Source organism: Pangasianodon hypophthalmus, chromosome 14, assembly GCF_027358585.1.
Source record: "Pangasianodon hypophthalmus isolate fPanHyp1 chromosome 14, fPanHyp1.pri, whole genome shotgun sequence".
Taxonomy (NCBI): domain Eukaryota; kingdom Metazoa; phylum Chordata; class Actinopteri; order Siluriformes; family Pangasiidae; genus Pangasianodon; species Pangasianodon hypophthalmus.
The window spans coordinates 8,310,531-8,328,553 of NC_069723.1; the positions used below are offsets into that span (position 1 = coordinate 8,310,531).

At 38.8% G+C, this 18,023-nt stretch overlaps 1 long non-coding RNA gene across 2 annotated transcripts; it reads left to right on the plus strand.

Moving 5' to 3' along the window:
• The first annotated feature begins 1,455 nt into the window (after positions 1-1,455).
• On the plus strand, positions 1,456-16,658 carry LOC113532954 (uncharacterized). 2 transcript variants are annotated; one of them, XR_008303480.1, is made up of 4 exons: positions 1,456-1,812; positions 12,488-12,548; positions 13,232-15,431; positions 15,480-16,658. It is a non-coding gene; the product is annotated as an uncharacterized LOC113532954 (long non-coding RNA). The 2 variants fall into 2 exon arrangements; XR_003403375.3 differs by having other exon boundaries at positions 1,457-1,812; positions 13,232-16,658.
• The last annotated feature ends 1,365 nt before the right edge of the window (positions 16,659-18,023 follow it).

Consider the following 18,023-nt stretch of genomic DNA (forward strand, 5'->3'; position numbering starts at 1 on the left):
TGGAAGAAAAACCCAAAAACAGAAGTCTGTGACATCACCAACAACCTCCACAGGGCAGCGGTGAAGGTATCACAATCCACTGTTCGAAGAAGACTTCAAGAGCAGAAAGGCCATACCACAAGATGCAAACCACTCATTTACAGTAAGAATCAGAAGGCCAGTTTGGAATTTGCTAAGAAATACAGAGATGAGCCACAGAGGTTCTCGAACCAAGATTAACCTCTACCAAAGTGACAGAAAGGCCAAGGTGTGGAGAAAGAAAGGATCTGCTCATGATCCAAAGCAATTGTGATCCAATCCAATCTAATTGTGATGAATTTTGTCATGCAGCAAGAAAATTACTTAACACACTGCCAACACAACAAAGTGAAAAAGTGGAAGGTTTTAGACTGGCCAAGTCAATCACCAGATCTTAACCCAATTGAGCATGCATTTCATCACCTGAAGAGGAGACTGAAGGGAGAAACCCCCCTAAACAAACAACAACTGAAAGATGATGTACAAGCCTGGAAAAGCATCAGAAAGGAAGAATGCAACAGTTTGGAGATGCAGCTTTTACAAGCAAGGGATATGCAATCAAATATTAAGCATTATTTACTTTAATTTACTTTAAGACTATCTGTTCCTATGCATTTACTCTTTTTATAGATGTTCATTTTATGACTTCTGCATTATTTAGTCTGTACAGAAACATTTTATAATTCCAAACATTACTTTTCCAACAAAAGTAAATGTTACAGGAAAATGTTTTCATGTCAGTTAAAAAAAAAAAAAAAAAAAAAAAGCAACATATTACATAACAGAACACTCTTCAGACAAAAAACATAATGAAACCTGCTATGTTTTACATGCAAAAAATCAAGTGTGACAAAGAATCCAGGAATTTTACTGCAGTGTACTTTAGTAACAGTGTAAGAGATAGTAAAAGTTTAGTATAGAACACAAAGTTTTCAGTGAAACCGAATGTTTCAGACAAAAGTCTTTTGTCAGCTGTGCATGGAGTGTGCTTCCGAGGCTGTGGTAACGTGTGGAGTCGTTTTTAAGAGTCTATATAAAGGCAAATTTACCTATCTTGTTATTAATTGATTTTTAAACAAATATAACATTTGTTAAGCTTTGTTCTAGATATTTGACTAATCCTAAGCTTGAAATTGTCTTATGCAAGTCACCTTACTCATTATCATTTGACTTAAATCAAGATAAAAATAAAAACTCACTAGACCACATTAATTGACTAATCATCTATTGAATGATTAACCAGTCTATCATTTTCATCCATCCATAGTTCAGTCTGCATTTTACACTAAGCTGTACTGCTGAGTCCTTTTAAGCCCGTGAAGTGTGTGTAATGGGGATAGGGGGGTATAGGAGAGACGCAGGGAGGGACAGAGGCAGAGAGGAGGTGGGACCCAGAGGCTGAAAAAAAGGAAGTCCTATGTGTATAAAAGTGTGTCTTCTACTTCAGAACATGCTTGCTCAGGCATGCTTGGCTCCTCTGAAACCCAGCCTCTAAATAGGGAGGTGAAGTTCTCCTGTTGATATATTTTTTTTGTGTAGCACTCCTCTGTCTAGCTCTGTTTCACTGTGTGGCTCATCTTTTTACATCCTGCTGAGTGGGAGGAGGGATGGACAGTGGATTCATCTAAAAAGGGACACACAAATGAAACAAGGAAATACAAAACAAGTGTCTGAAGTGGTTTACCTCCCTTACACTGCCTCTGCCTCTGAGTCTTGGGAGAGAGAAACTTCAAACCAGAAGGTGTGAAATGTGAGGAAGAAGGCGAGGGAACAAAACCGTAGTCTGCAATTTTGGTCAGTATTTTGGGTAGTGGGCTTTAAGGGTAAAGAATGTCTGCTTGTTTTAGTGTTTGACCTGACACATGAACTTTGTAGATATTATACTGCTGTGTATATGTTGGTAAAATAGGGTTAATAGATTGGAATTGTGCAATGGGGTGGGTGTACCCATGAACATGCTGGGCACATTTACACTGGAAAACAATTCTGTGCTTCAACTCTGTGCTTCAGATGTTTTTAGGACTGTACCATATGTACCATATGTTCTATGTTCATATGTGTGAATAGCTGTGATCTTTGATATAACAATAGATATTTGACTTAACTGTGGCTGTGTGCGTGACACGTGGTAGTGCCATGCTTATTTTTTTGTTTGTTAATGTTAATGAATAATATATCTAATAGGATTATTTCACAAGCATGATAATTCTAGATGCACTCCTACTTAAAAGTGTCTCAGCCCTGAAATCATATTTGCATTGTTTTATATTTTATGCAGGGCAGTTAGTTGTTCATAGAATAGCTAGTTATTTGTAGAACTGTTTTGCATAATTAACAAAAAAAAAAAAGGATTTTTTTTCCCTCACAGCATCAGAGTTACTTTTATATCAAGATTTTACAAATTTTACACACAACCACTCTGCAACTTTGGGATTCTTAATGACAAACCCTTGTTCTTTACCTTATGGTGATTAGATCATTTGTTGCATGTATCTCTAAGATAACTGAAGCTGTAAGTTGGGCTTTTAGACTTCACTGCGGCCTAAGATGACCCATAAAACAATATGGCAGTGTTCCTTTTATGTTTAGGTGCTGAAGAATGAATTCTGTTTGTGCACTTTTTTACTATGCGTACTAGGAAGTATAGTTTGGATTACATTAGTAACTAATCTTTTAGTTATCTAACAAAATCTGTTCAGTTGTTTTAGTGTAGGATCCTTAGTAATTTTATATAAGTGTAGAGAATTTCATTAAAATTGGGATTCCATATACAGTGGATATAAAAAGTCTACACACCCCTGTTAAAATGGCAGGGTTTTGTGATGTAAAAAAAAAATGAAACCAAGATAAATCATGTCACAACTTTTTCCACCCTCAATGTGAAATTACAATGTATAAAAATTAAGTGAAAATAAGAAACATTTTAGGGAAAAATAGGAAAAATAAAAGACTTACAATAACCTGGTTGCATAAGTGTGCACACCCTTAAACTAATACTTTGTTGAAAAACTCAGTCTTTTTGGCTAAGAGACTACCAGCATGGCACATCATGACTTGGCAAAATTTCCCCACTCATTCTTGCAAAAACATTCTAGAATCAAATTGTAAGGGCATCTCCTGTGCACAGCCTGCTTCAGGTCACCCCACAGATTTTTAGTTGGATTCAGGTCTGGGCTCTGGCTTGGCCATTCAAGAACATTGTGACATCAATATTAGCAGGCATATGCAATATATTTAATGGAAAAAGTAAAGCAGAATGCATTGCCAAATATGAGGTCAATTATCAATGAGGTCATTGACATCAAATCAGTTTTGTGTTATATATTAACTGCTATTCCAGGTCAGAGTTTTTTGAAATATTTACTTTGTACTTAGGACTATGTCATTATGTTTGTAGTTTTCATGATCCAAGATAATTTACTACTGAGAACCAAGTTGGTGGAATTTGGATTTAGTACAAGTTAACACTATACAATAAAGTGCATAACAAAGCAATACATTCAAAACCAGTCATCATTAGAGACATCTCAAATTATGTAACTATATAAGTAAAGTTTTCAAAGAGATAAACTGCTGCCTATTTGCATGTAGGGCAGATTGAAAAATATATAAAATGAGCAACTTTTATTGAAAAAAATAAACAGTGAGAGAACTGACAGTATATAGCAGTGACTGTAGTACAGTAAGAGATGAGTATAGTAAGAGGTCAGAATTCCATGACTAGTGCTGGGTCCCTGATATCCTCAGGGCCACATCCCTCACAGGCTGTGAGGTAGTATAGATGCCCTTCTGCAATGAGTGTTGAAAATGGCCCCTATTTTGTATCATGGTGACCCCTGATACTGAGGTTTCTTAACTCGGGATGCCTCATCTAATGGATGAGAGACTACAGGTCTAAACAAAGACAAATGGAAACTAGGTAACAGGTGGTATTTATGTGACAGTTATATTTCAACTGTTCTCTTCCCAGGAGCCATTTATGTACACCTCTCTCAGGTGCATCACTACGTGTGGCATTTTATTGGAATAGTGGAGGTTGGTAGCCAAGTAAACGGTTCTATACATATTTAGACCATAGGAGGAAGTTTGGCCATTCTTCAAGTTGCTCAGGACAAAAGGTTCTCAAGAACCTCTCGACCTCTTGATTGTCCCTGTCTCAAGTTCTCTATTTGCCTATATGCTTGTGGGTGATATTGTGATATTAGGATGACTGAAATTCTTCCATAAAGGACCATCATATTTGTGATGTGAGTTTGGTCCCAGTGCCAAACACCATGAGAATTCCAAATAACAATATATATGCTGAAATAGCAATTCAGCAGTCTCACAGTCTATGGGCAAGGCTGGCAGTTGTGGGCAAGTCTTAGGATTGATCAGTTACTACCACCAGGATAGTCACATAGTGATGTGAGACCAGGAACATTGAGGAATCACGAGTGGAAGTAATTTACCTGCAGGACTGAGATGGACACAGATTGACCATGACTTTAAGCAATGCTCAATATCCTTTAACATTCACTACATGGCCAAAAGTATGTGGACACCTATATTTCACCCATATGTCAGTCTTCCCCAAACTGTTGCCAGAAGTTGCCAGTTGGAAGGACACAAATCTTTAGAATATCCTTATATGCTGTAGCTTTAAGATGTCCCTCCACTGGAACTAAGGGAACTAACCTGTTCCAACATGACAGTGCCCCTCTACACAAAGCAAGGTCCATAATGACAGGCTTTGCCAAGGTTGGTGTGGAAGAACTCAAGTGGCCTTCACAGAACCCTGACCTCAACCCCAGTGAACACCTTTGGGATGAATTGGAATGCCAACTGCACACCAGGCCTTGTCACTCAACATCAATACCTGACTTAATTAATGCTTTTGTGGCTGAATGGGGACAAATCCCCACAGCCACATTCCAAAATATAGTGCAAAGCCTTCCCATAAAAGTGGACATTGTTATAGCAGCAAGGGAGGAACAAACTCTGAAATGGGATGTTTAACAAACACATGATTGTAATAGTTAGATGTCCACATACTTTTGATATATAGTGTAGATTCTAGGCAACATTTGGCCATAAGCAGTTGGTGTGTTTTGGTCACCCCCAGATTCCCTGGAAGCAGTGCCATCTAAGCCTATGTCATGAGGCCAGGGAGGTCTGTTGTCTATGTTTGATCTGGTGAACACTGAGGTGGAAGGGGATCTTGGTAATTTCTTGTCCTAATGGTGCCCATAAAACAAGATTTGGGGAGAATGGTGTCCTGTGTTTGGGGCTGGGTAAGCTAGGTAAATTCAGGACAGGGCATTACCAATCATCAATTCTGGGTGATATGAGATCCATCAGGCTTGTCAAGGTGTGAGTCATTTAGCAGATTTCAGATATTCTATGGCCCTGATGGACATCCATCTTGATCAGATCACAAGTGGACAGCCAAAATGCATATCTGTTTATATCTAGCCTTTTGAATGCGTCTCCAGTTGACCTTATGATCGGATTTCATACATCATTTCTGCTGGAGGAAGGGTGTCACCCCCATTTATTACATAAGTCTTCCTCTACATTGCCTTTATCCATTAGCCTATTGGTGAAAAACTCTACTGTTCAGCACAATTTCCAATCAGTCTCGCAGAATTTCCATATTTTCCAGCTAGGGCAATGCTGCAGTCGATTATCCAGTCCATCGTTGCTGTCCAGGATGCATCAGGACAGGTTTGCATGCACACTACAAATGTTATGTGGTCAAATGTGTCCCAGACCACCTCCAGAGGTGGTTTGAGTGACTGGATAGCAATGCATCTCTGAGGCACATTGGACACCAATCACTTCCATAGGTAGTGGTGTCTACTTACAATTGGGTCACCCAGGATGCACGTTAATGGCACCCCTAAAAATTAGATGACTGGTTCATCTATGGAATGAAAATAGCAGATCAATAGAAGCATCACAAGAAATTGGTGAATCCTAAAAACCTCTGGAGGTCCTTAACGTTTTACCATGTCTGCCATTGTGTAACTGCATCAACTTGTTTTATTTATATTTGTTTTATCCATGATGACCCAAACCGCCCCCCCCCCCACACACACACACACCTAATAATGTACTCCTGAAAGACATTTTAGTCATTTGAAATTCACAGTTCTTAGCTTTAATGAGCAATTTAACATGCTGAATATGATCTTTCATATCTTCCATGTAGGCTATGACAATGACTAGTGCCCGGAAGCTTATCCCCCGATCAAATTCTAAGCAGTACAAAGGAGATAGTAGCTGATAGGTTGACAGTAGATAATAGATTTGACTTGGGTAACATTAGTATATATTTAACTTTTTAAATCACTTAACTATATTTGTTAGGGATGCCATCAAAAAAAGCCAAAAATGATGAGGATGTCTCTTCCAGTTTAACAGCCTTGCTTGATAGTTAGCTGACATAACATTTATGTTGTTTAACAAGCCTAAGTAGCTTACCTAAAATCTACATCAAGAAACTAGCTAGCTAGCCAAGCTGAAAGGATCTTCCTGAGTTACACTATTTTCTGGTAGATGTCTTGAATGTCTAGGAGTCTGTTGCATCACTGTTCTCACCACTGTTTTTAAGAGCCTTGCTTTTGTGGGTGTAGCAACTGCCATACCATACAACAATATATCTGGTCAGGATGCTCTCAGTGGTATAGGATTAGAAATTGGTGGGAATGTTAGGGTCCACTTATACTTCTTGAGGAAATAGTCTATGGAGGGCAGATAGTCATAGTGTGCATATGGAGGGACAAGGAGAGGTCATCTGTGATATGTACACTGAGTAACTTGAAGTTCCTGAACTCCATGACCGCTCAGTTGATGGGGGCATGTGCTTCACCATGGAATGTCCTGTAGTCTACTATAATTTCCATTATTTTGCTGACTTGCTAAAACCAGGATGGATGTATCATCAGGGAACATAACGATGACATGGGAGCTGCATTGGGCTACACAGTCATTAGTGAAGAGGGAGTACAGGTGGGGCCTGAGTACACACCCCTGGGGGCCACCTATGTTAGTATGGAGTAGGTCAAGCCACCTGTGGGGGCCACAGTGTCAGTACGGAGGAGGTCAAGTTACCGATTCTCACCAGTTGAAGTCTGTCTGTCAGGACTTCCATAATCCATTTCTACATAGACATATTCAACCTCAAGTCTTTAAGCTTCATGGTGAGTTTGACCGATGATGAACAACATTCTCACATAGGTGTGCATCAGTGTGCTTCGTCAGGGCAGTGGCATCCTCAGTTGATTTGTTGGATTTGTTGGAGATTTGATGCAGGTACATGGTGGAGGGTCCAGGGTGGCAGATAGGGATGAACAGATAAGGGTTTTAACTAACCTCTCCAAGCACTTCTTGATTGTGGAGGTCAGTGTGACATAGTGGTAGTCATTCAAACACGAGACAATAACGTGTCTTGAGAACTGGACGCTATCTTGTGACTGTGCAGAGACCAGAATGCGATTTCACATTCACAGTAGAAGCAGAAACCATTTTCTAGGTGTTTGACGTTCACAAGTGGTTTTCTTTTTTTTCTGATATGCATGGGTTCTGGAGTGTCTCATTCTCCATGGTAAATAAGGCTTGAATGGGGACAGGTGACCTTCTTTCAGTAAGGAGTTTATTCAGATAGATAGCTACCCCTGTGAGGACATCGAGCAACAAGATACTGTATCCACAGTCCAGCTCAGCAATAAAAAATGTTTAATGTTGTTGTTTGTTGTTGTATATAAATATTCAAATCAAATATAATAAATAAGAATAACACGAAAAAATAAAAACAGATTAATGAAATGAAGAAACAAAAGTATCTTACAGGACCTTTATAGGACTCTATTACTGGTCCATTTCTTTCATGATATATCCAGATTTATTGTCATAAATTATAAGATAATAGACCATTTTAATATATCTATTATAGTACCTGCTTTAAGGCTAGTAAAACTGCTGTCCTGGTGTTGTATCCTGTATGGCCTAATGGACAGTGTCTGGTAGGTGTGAACACTATAGACATTATCTACAGCTCCGCTGAATGATCTCCCAATTGAAAAGATCAGCAGTGAATTAATGAGTCTGCCTATTGAGATGTCAAAAAGCTTCACTAACCAGCTGCATGGGCTATTTTGAAATTACAGTAATGTGTAGAAGCTCTGTGCATACACTCTGGCAAACCTTGAATAGATAATAGGCACGGTGGATTTGGGGAGGTCAATTTCTATTGGTTCTACACCACAGTCCCTACCCCCTGTTGATGGAGCATACATCACACTGTATGCAGCCTTGTTTTCTAAAAGCCATAAAATTGTCAGATGTCTCGTGCTCCCCTGTCAGAGCATCAAAGACAAGCACAATTTTGCATTGTATCCTGGAGCAAAGAGTATTCAGCTGCCCAAAAAAACTGCTACTGGCATCTGCAGAATGAGGCAACTGTCTTTAAAATGGTTGGAATAGAGGTATTAATGTCATAGATTGTTTTGTCCTGCAACCTGAAGGGAAACACAAAGCAGATCAGGGAGTAGATTTGTGATCAGGGACCATTGTGAAGCCTCACTGATCTCAACGTGACTGCCTATAGCAGAGTACATACTTATTTTTTATTTGTTCTGTTTATTTAAAAGCTTAATCGCTTCTATGCAGTGGCTGGAGTTACATTGTTATTGTCTGATATTTGTCTTGCAATTTCAATATTTGTACTTCATCTAGTCATATGCCAATGTCCCTACATTGTTTTGTATGCTGCACCTTGATCTAGTAGGCACAGTATTTTGTCCTCTTGTATAAAATGTATGTGATGGGATTACAGGGGATTCTGTGAATTAAGGAAAGAATTAAGAGGAAAATTAGGAGATGATACAGTGTTGGTCCTTGGGGTCATTATATATTTAGGAGTAACACAACATAGTCTATTCAACTGCATAAATTCTGAACTGTTACTTCAGACTAGCAGCACTATACATGGTTCTGGCTTCATACTTTATTACCATAAGTTCATAATTTTTCCCAGTAGACAGTGTACTGAGTTATGATGTCAGTTTATCAAGTTTTAGTCCAAAATATGTAAATTGGGTCAGACTTCTTAGCTAGTCTAGCACACCAGCGTCAGGGTTTACACAATTATCTCTGATGGGCACTGATGTCAGCCTTGTGTTTTGAATATGGGGTGATGCAGTTCAGTTTTTAACGCTAAAAGCATACAATGTGAGGGCACAGAGCCCTGTAGGAAGGCAGGCCTTTCCTACGTGACTGGTGTTAGGCCCGGTAAGGAGCTTCCTTTCTCACACTAGTAAAATGATGTAATCTCACTGAAAAGCAATATTAGTTTTGACCTCTTTGTTCCTTCACAGCTTCCGTCTGTCCCAATGATTGATTTAAAAGCTAAATGGTGAAACGGTTAATAAAAATGAACATAAACGGAAACACTGTTATTGTTCTGTGTACATGGTATTGCAGGGTCCATATGAATTTGAGAAGCAAGTCACAGATGCTATTTGATTTTGATAGCTTTTGCAACCTATTATTACATAGCTTCTCACCAGTTATTATAACTTGTTAGTTAGTTAATAGAAAGTTGTTTTTTTATTTCTAGAATGAATTATTACACTTGTTAGTTATTAATTAAAGTCTGTTTTATAATACCTTTCATAACCTATGCAAAAGGCAGGGAAATTGAAATATAAAGTAAAAGCTTAGTAGAAGTCAAAATTCATTGCACAGAGCAGCTGGAGGCAGCACCCATTAGCTCACTTGGCTCACTTTGGCATGTCTCATGTTTAAAATAGCATCTTTGAAAACATCTAATTAAGTTTCACCTTACTGGCCTGTTGAACAGACTGTGCTCAGTGGGCATTTAGTCGCCTTTCAATTATATCTTGATGAATAGTTAAATTTGATGCGAGCTGCAGTAATCATTCCCGCCAGGTTTCAGTTGAGACAAATGTCTGACATTGCTATTAGTCTGTATAAGAGTGCCTTTAACTACCATTGCTGTCTTTCTGTGGGGTGAAGCAAACAGCTGATATTCACTGGTTGCCTCTTTATGGGGTAGCACTGCTGGAATAGATTTATAGGGATGATAAAAGCTGTGCAGGGCAATAATGACAGAGGAGGATGCTCTGGGCCATAATAATGCACTGCAGAGAAAGAGAGAGAAAAGAGAGAGATAAAGGAACAGAGACAGAAAGGAGGATCCTTAAATCTATTTAATGATGCTCTATATATAGCTTTCCTGGGACAAGTAGTTCATCACCAAGCTACTGTTACAGAGTTCATTTTCAGAGTGCTTACTACAGGCATGTACAATCACATAGGCTTGTTTTGGACCTTCACTGTGATGCTCCCTGCCTATAGGTGCCATTCACGTTTCTCAGTCTCAGATAACATCAGCCATTCATCACTGTAGTATAAGGGAGTGACACCTACTGTAATTCTGGCCTGACAAGCTGGAGGAAAAACAGGAGAGGGTAATAGCAGGAGAGGACAATAATGGCCTGTCAGGCTGCAGATTGATGCTGCTTTTTGTGCTAGATCCTAAAAGACTAACAATGATAAAATATCACATCGTATATCTCCAGTTCATAGTCTTGGTTGTCTTGTTACCTGAATGCACACACATACAGGCTTTAGTTGTTTATGATATTCTACAACCTTGTTTATTTTCAAACATCACCTATGCTTGAATATGACCTATAGTATATTTGTAAAATGTAAAATACATTCAAGATGCCAGGGCATAGGTGATTATGGAAGGAATAAAACACAACAGTGTGTGCAGTTATAAGAAAGAATTCAATGGCAGGGTGCGGTGATACAGCCTGCATAAGCAGATTCATGTTACCACCCCAGTATTGATTAGTCTCCTATAATAGCACATCCCAAAGTGTTTTATTCCTCTTATGCCATAGCAATTTGCCAGATTACAATTTTATTTTAATCAAAACAGCCAATCGTCCTAAGCAAATAATGCTAGTACCGAAAATGACAGTAAGAGCCTCATTCACAGGCGTGACATAAGCTATGAGTGTGTCTCCATTTTTTTTTTTTCACCTATATGGTTTTATACTCACCACAACTGAAAGTGTACTTCAACAAAAATCTTTTACGAGCTAGCCTGTGACAGAAACTGATCCAAATGTTTTCTACGAGAGTGAGTCAAATGAAAGCATAAACATTATATTTTGCATTGTTTATTACAGATGTGTCACAAAATTTGACTCACCTTCGTAAAAATATCAATTTAATCCTGTCACCTGTAATAAATTGTCTTCTCTATGATAAAATCTTCGCATCTGGATAGATATAAAGTAATAGCGCAAGTGACTTTCTATCACCTGCCTTTTCCTGTGTTTCATAGTGGTGACAAACATGGCAATAAGAGATTCCCTAGAATCATGAAATAATTTACATAAAACTACAATCATAATATTGTGGTATATGCAAATTTATTCAGTGTGCACTGTCATTCTTTGATTATTAGAAGCTGTTGGTGTGGATTTAAACTTCTGTGAATTGCGCTTCATACAGAGGACTAAAATGCTTTGAGAAATGCTTTGCACATTGTGTTTTCTAATTAATCATACATCTTTTGCCCCGTCTTCCTTCTTGTCCCCAGCACTTTCATAAACAAAGGTACACGCGTCCTAGGTATACATTCTAATTAAAAATATATCATTTAAGCTCATGACAAAAATTTGTTTTATAGCTGTGTGTGTATAGTATGTACTGTATACTTTCATTGGCCACTTTATTAGGAACACCTGTACATCTGCTTTTTCTTGCAATTATATAGTCATCCAAACATGTAGCAGCATGAAGATACGGGTTAAGATACCAGAATGTGGAAAAATGTGATCCATACCACAGTCAAAGTCACTGAGATCACATTTATCCCTTTTGATTGTTTGGTGCAAACATTAACTGAAGCATTGTCCTGTATCTGCATGATTTTATACTTTGCACTGCTGCTTTGTACAGGTGTTCCCATTAAAGTAGCCAGTGAACATATATACATATGTTTATGCTAACTTTATATTGATTTATGAGCTGATGTTAATGTTATGATTGCTGAAATGTAAGAATTTAATAAAAATAAGTATCATGAATAAAATTGTTGAAAACTGCTGAAACTGTGAGCTTATCAGGAATTGTGTTTAATGAAATATCATGCAGCCGTGTAACATGCTAGAACGAGTGCATTAATATACATCTGTGATTTGTCTTGTTGCTGACACTATTGTTAAAGCTGCTATTATAGAAAATTAATCACCACCTTCTGACCAATTAGATTCAACAGCATTGTGGTATAAAAACAAGTATTATATTGCCAAAACAACACATATTCATTATCTTTGTATATTGATTGCATCATGCCAGTTTTATGTGACTGCCAGGTTAATTTGTTACATGTGCTGTTACTTTTGTTCTGCATTAATGACAAGCACTGTCTCTTTGTGCACAGCTGGAGCCAAACGACTCGATCGGGGGGCCCATTTGTAACTGCACAGAGAGAGACAAGTCAGGTCAGTGCAAGTGTTTTCATTACTTTTCTTCTCTGTCTCAAGCCCCAGCAACAGGCCAGAAGCCATGCACATGGACCCCTGATGAATGGGGTCAATCTGAGGGCTGCCTACAGATTAGCTGCTGGGGCAATAAATGATCTAATGTAAGGCAAGCTTTGGGCCAAAGAACAGGCTGAATCTTGTTTGGAGAACAGTCCTTCAGGATGGGCTGGAGCCAATACCCAAATGACTGTTTTGTCCTCAAAACGATTTGTAGCTCATCCAGTGCAACGGAGCAAAGAGTTCAAGTATCTTGTAATTTATTCTTGAAGTTTTGTTTTTGAAACAAGCTTTTTTATTTGTTCAAAAGATCTTTATTTTTTTTTTCTGTTCTTTCGTAGGACTATTATATCATCTGTTGCTTGGTCAGTGACAAATGAATTAAAGTTATCTGCTTTGTTCAAATAAAATGCATCGAAATCTTGAATGCGACTAAACTTCAAATATAACAGTGTTGTTTTTCTATGAATAATTCCATAGCTCATTTCTTCTTTAGAAAAGCTGAACAAATTTCAGTCAGAAGTGGGAAATCCTGTGTGTTATTAGAAGATGGCAGGCACGCTTTGCTCTGTGTTCTATCATTCTCTCATTTGCACTCACCCTTCTTTCAGTTCCATCATTTCTTTATGGTTATTCATATGTAGATGGGGGTCAGGAGATGAGGTGGTTCTCACGTTCAACTTGAAACCCTGGCCTTTGTGTGGCTGGAGCCCAGGCTGTAGCACCGAAGCCAGAAGTGAAATTAAGATCTGCTGAATGCCCCAGCGGGGAGGAGAGGGGAGAGGAGCGGTGCAGGGAGGACACGCAGCTGCTGATGCTGGATAAATGTGAGATGCCCACTGTGGCATTCCATGCCCTCCTGAGGGAGCAGCCAAATGAGGCATTGCTTAGTCTGCCTTTCATCTTAATACAGGCCTGTTCCTCACTCAGCAGTCTATGTTCACTGCATCTTCTGAACGCCTTCATTTCCCAAATAGTCTCACCCCATTTTCAATGCTTTAATTGCTTTACCTTGGAACTTTTTCATGCACTCCTCATAGGGGGACCTGCAACTCACGGGTGGGAAGAGGATCTAATTGACAGTCTCTGTGTCAGTGCACCTCACTGCCTTTAATTGTGAATATGTGACATGAATATTTTTTATTATTATTAAATTAATTACGTAGCCCACCAGGTAAGTATTAGCGCCAATGTTCGGCCCAGTCCCAAGTTTGTGTTGCCTGGAGTCTTAATTGACTAGGCTAAAAAGTGGTAGCTAAAATAATATAATAACATAAGGTGAGATAGTTAGCTAGTTAAGTGCATTAATAGCTACCCACTCAGTGAAAAGAATGCATGTGTGAATAGTCACTATTCTCTTCTCACAAAGTTTCTAATTTGCATCTTTTACAAAATGTCAGCATGTCGTTTGGCCTACATTTTGGTTATGAGCGGTGTTGTTCTCTCATCACATATAAATGATATGATTTGAGTCTGGATACAGTCTTTATTTTCTCTCCATATTATCTCAGTGAGGACACTGAGCATTGCACTACTGGGAGAGTTATATGACAGCTTTGTACTGAGCTTTATTTTGCTTGGTTTCATTAATGGTTCCACATACCTACATGGTAATGCTTCTGAAAAGGTTATTTGTTGTGCAGGCTAATTAACCCGTCAGTAACAAATCAAAGTGCTTGTTAAGTTTAAACATTCCTACCTAATATTTACAGTTATGTTGTGGAAGTCATTATTGAGTACGTTGTTTAACCAAAGCTGCTTATCCCAGGTACCTAGGCTAGTGATTTGGCCACCCTAGTATGGATTTCTTTATTAAAGACAAATAAAATATAAATGTCTCAGTGGATAAGTTTATCCAGTTAAAACATACAGTTTTCAGGGGTTATCACAGTGCTGCTCAACTGACATCTGTACATTCAAGATCTATGTGTGCAGGTGGAACATATGTCAATAATTTTAGCTGTCCTTCACCACTTCAACTGTAAATGCAGCAGTATGTTTATATCTCCACCAATACTGCCTGACAATTATGGATAATTCAGAGGAAATGTATCATAATTGCACAGTACGCGCACATGTTTATTATTCCTTTCTCCTGTGATTGCAGTATATAAATTACAGGTAAAGGTTAACAGTGGAGTTTAGCTTTCGGTTACTTGAGCTTCATGATGAAAGGAGTAGATATATACTCCTGAAGGCTGGTACATAATCCATTTTCTCTCTGCCTTGAACCAGCACAGATTTTTCCTGAAATGTAGTGTGTATCAGACTTATTTTCCATATTCTCTCTTGGTGGTTGCCTCAAAAAATCCATTTAATCTGTGGCACGGCCAGTTGGTATTTGTATAAAAGTTTTAAAAAAATGAAGGCATTTAAGAAATACTTTCCAAACCCACACTGAACTGTTGGCCTATGGAACGGAAGAGAGAACACTGTTTATGTCTTCTTAATCATCACCTCCAGAACCCTGGAATGCTGTGGGAAGTCCCTCCTCAGATATCAGCTTCCAGTCTTAAGACCTGGCATTAAGCCCTGAATGTAAAGTGTTAGCCGTGTTAGCATAACACATATAAATTGCCTGGAAGCCTAAAACCACAGGTGTATGTTCATTCCCATGTTTTCTTATTTGGAGGGAAATGGATTCAGGAAGGACAGATGAAGTACACGAGTGTGTATGAATACTGTTTCTTAGAAAGTCCAGTCATTCAGACTTGCATTTAAACTATACATACGTACCAATCAGACATAACATTAAAACCATCTGCTTAATATTGTGTAGGTCCCCCTTGTACCACCAAAACAGCTCTGAACCATCAAGGCATTGCCTCCACAAGACCTCTGAAGGTGTGCTGTCGTATCTGGCACCAAGATGTTAGCAGCAGATCCTTTAAGCCCTGTAAGTTGCAAGGTGGGGCCGCCATGGATCAGACGTGTTTGTCCAGCACATCCCACAGATGCTCAATTGGATTGAGATTTCGGGAATTTGGAGGCCAAGTCAACACCTTTGTCATGTTCCTCAAACCATTCCTGAACAATTTTTGCAGTGTGGAAGGGTGCATTATCCTGCTGAAAGAAGCTACTGCCATTAGGGAATGCCATTGCCTTGAAGGGGTGGACTTGTTTTTAGGTAGCTGGTACGTGTCACAGTAACATCCACATGCACCCAGCCATCCACATGATGTAAAAGAAAACGCGATTCATCAGACCAGGCCACCTTCTTCCATTGCTCCATGGTCCAGTTCTGATGCTCATGTGCCCACTGTATGTGTTTTCGGCATACACAGCAAGCTGCAATGCACTGTGTGTTCTGACACCTTTCTATCATAGTCAGCATTAACTTTTTTAGCAGTTTGTGCTACAGTAGCTCTTTTGTGGGATTGGACCAGATAGCCTAGCCTTTGCTCCCCACATGTATCAATGAGCCTTGGGCAAGTAAAGTTAGCATTTTAAAGTCTGATTATGCCCAAAAGTGCAAAGGGAGAAAGTTACATTTAAAGATTCTTTTCCATCTCAGACATTTTGACATTTGATAGCAAACTGAACTGATTACATATGTCCATTTTGCTACAGCAGGTAGCTATCTACCAACTTCAAAGCATGAAATTCATTATGTGAGTAAATTGCATTTAGCAAGGTTTTAGATATCATTAGCCAGACTGACTGTTTTTACCATCATGTTTGTTAAGCTGATTCCTTACCCAACATGATCTTTGCAGGAAGATAGCTTGGGCAAGATTAAAAAGTATATAAAAACATTTCTGCAACATTTTGATAAAGTATTTGAATGGTTTTTAGAAGTTGAGGTCTCAAAGTATGTTATAGATAGAAAAACCCAATTTTGACCCAATTTTTGCTCTGTATTGCTCTGACTTCAGTTACAGAGTCATCTGATGGGCTTTCCCAGACTGCCACACAAATTTCTGACACAAAATGTTTAGCTTTATTGTGAGCTTGTGTACAAACGCAGTTTGTAGAGATGGATTTGTCAAAATTGCAATAACAAAACTGCAATAACTGCAATATAGCCAGTTGTCTTACAAAGCACAGAAAAAGATTATTAGTTGCCTAGCCTTTGTCAATAGCTCTGTTTCTATAGATATATTTCTATTCTGTATGTATGTATGTATATATATATATATATATGTATGTATGTATGTATATATATATATATATATATATATATATATATATATATATATATATATATATATATATATATTTATATTTCAGCACTTCTGCTGCAAATTGTAAACTTCTGCAGCTGTAAAGCCATCATTTGCAAGTATGACTAAGATCATTCCCTACAGAATTACCAACCCACTTACACTCTACAGATTCATAGACAGATGTGACACACTTGACAAGTCTTTAATAGGTCTCTTCTCTGCCTGGTCAGAGTTTGGATATCAGACTGTAGTGACTGGCGGACACCCATGGGATAAACATGAGTCATTATATAGGAGCACATACTGTGTCTTTGGTCAGAGGACAAATATACCATGCATCAGCAAAACCCCCTTTTTCTTCATATAGTGTGATGTGTCAAAGGTCAACCATTTCTCCATTTGAGACAGTAATTTAATTTGCTTGTACACTGTACGGATCGAACAGGGGTTGGGGTAGTGGTGGTGGGGGTATATGGCTCTCGGAACACTAATAGCTTCTGGGCAGGACGTCGGTCTCTGATGGAGGACCATTTATTTATTCTTTTTCTCCCACTAGCCCCAGAAAGTTGGCCATGCTCCAGTCATCACAGATCTTGTTTGTTTTGTCATGGGGTGTGATGGCTGAATGTGTCTCGGAGGGAGCTGAGGAATGACTGCAGCTCTCCCCAAGGCTGGGCCCCTCCACAGCTGCTCTCACTCAACACCATGCCATACCACACCTCAGCTGCACGTGGATACATTCCTCAAACTGGCCCACCGCAGTGTTACCCGCTTTTTTTTAAGGATTTTTTTTTCCTTTATTTTCAAAAGGGCATATGAGCATGTACACTTGTATTAAGGCGTATCTAAGCAAATAGTATAATTTCTAGTATATATTGATATCTGGGCATCATGGCGATGCACTGGGTAGCTTGGTTTCCTCATGGCTCCAGGGTCATGCTAAACATGCTAGTAGGAGGATTGGCTATTCTAGATTGTTGTTAATGTGTGTGTGCCTGGTGCCCTGTGATGGACTAGGCTCCAGATCCACTGCAACCCTGACCAGGATAAATTGATTACTGAAGATGAATGTATGATTCAATGAATAAAAGATATGTTGTAGGGGTAGTAGTCAGTCTGGTCGGGCATGGTGTTACTGTTATTCTATATGTGTTGACCTGTCTGCATTCACATCAGCATGTACAGCTATAGCATTAGACAAGATACGTGAAGGAAAAGGGGAGTTATTCATTTCTCCAGGCTGTTATACTTCACTGAGCAAAACCAGCTG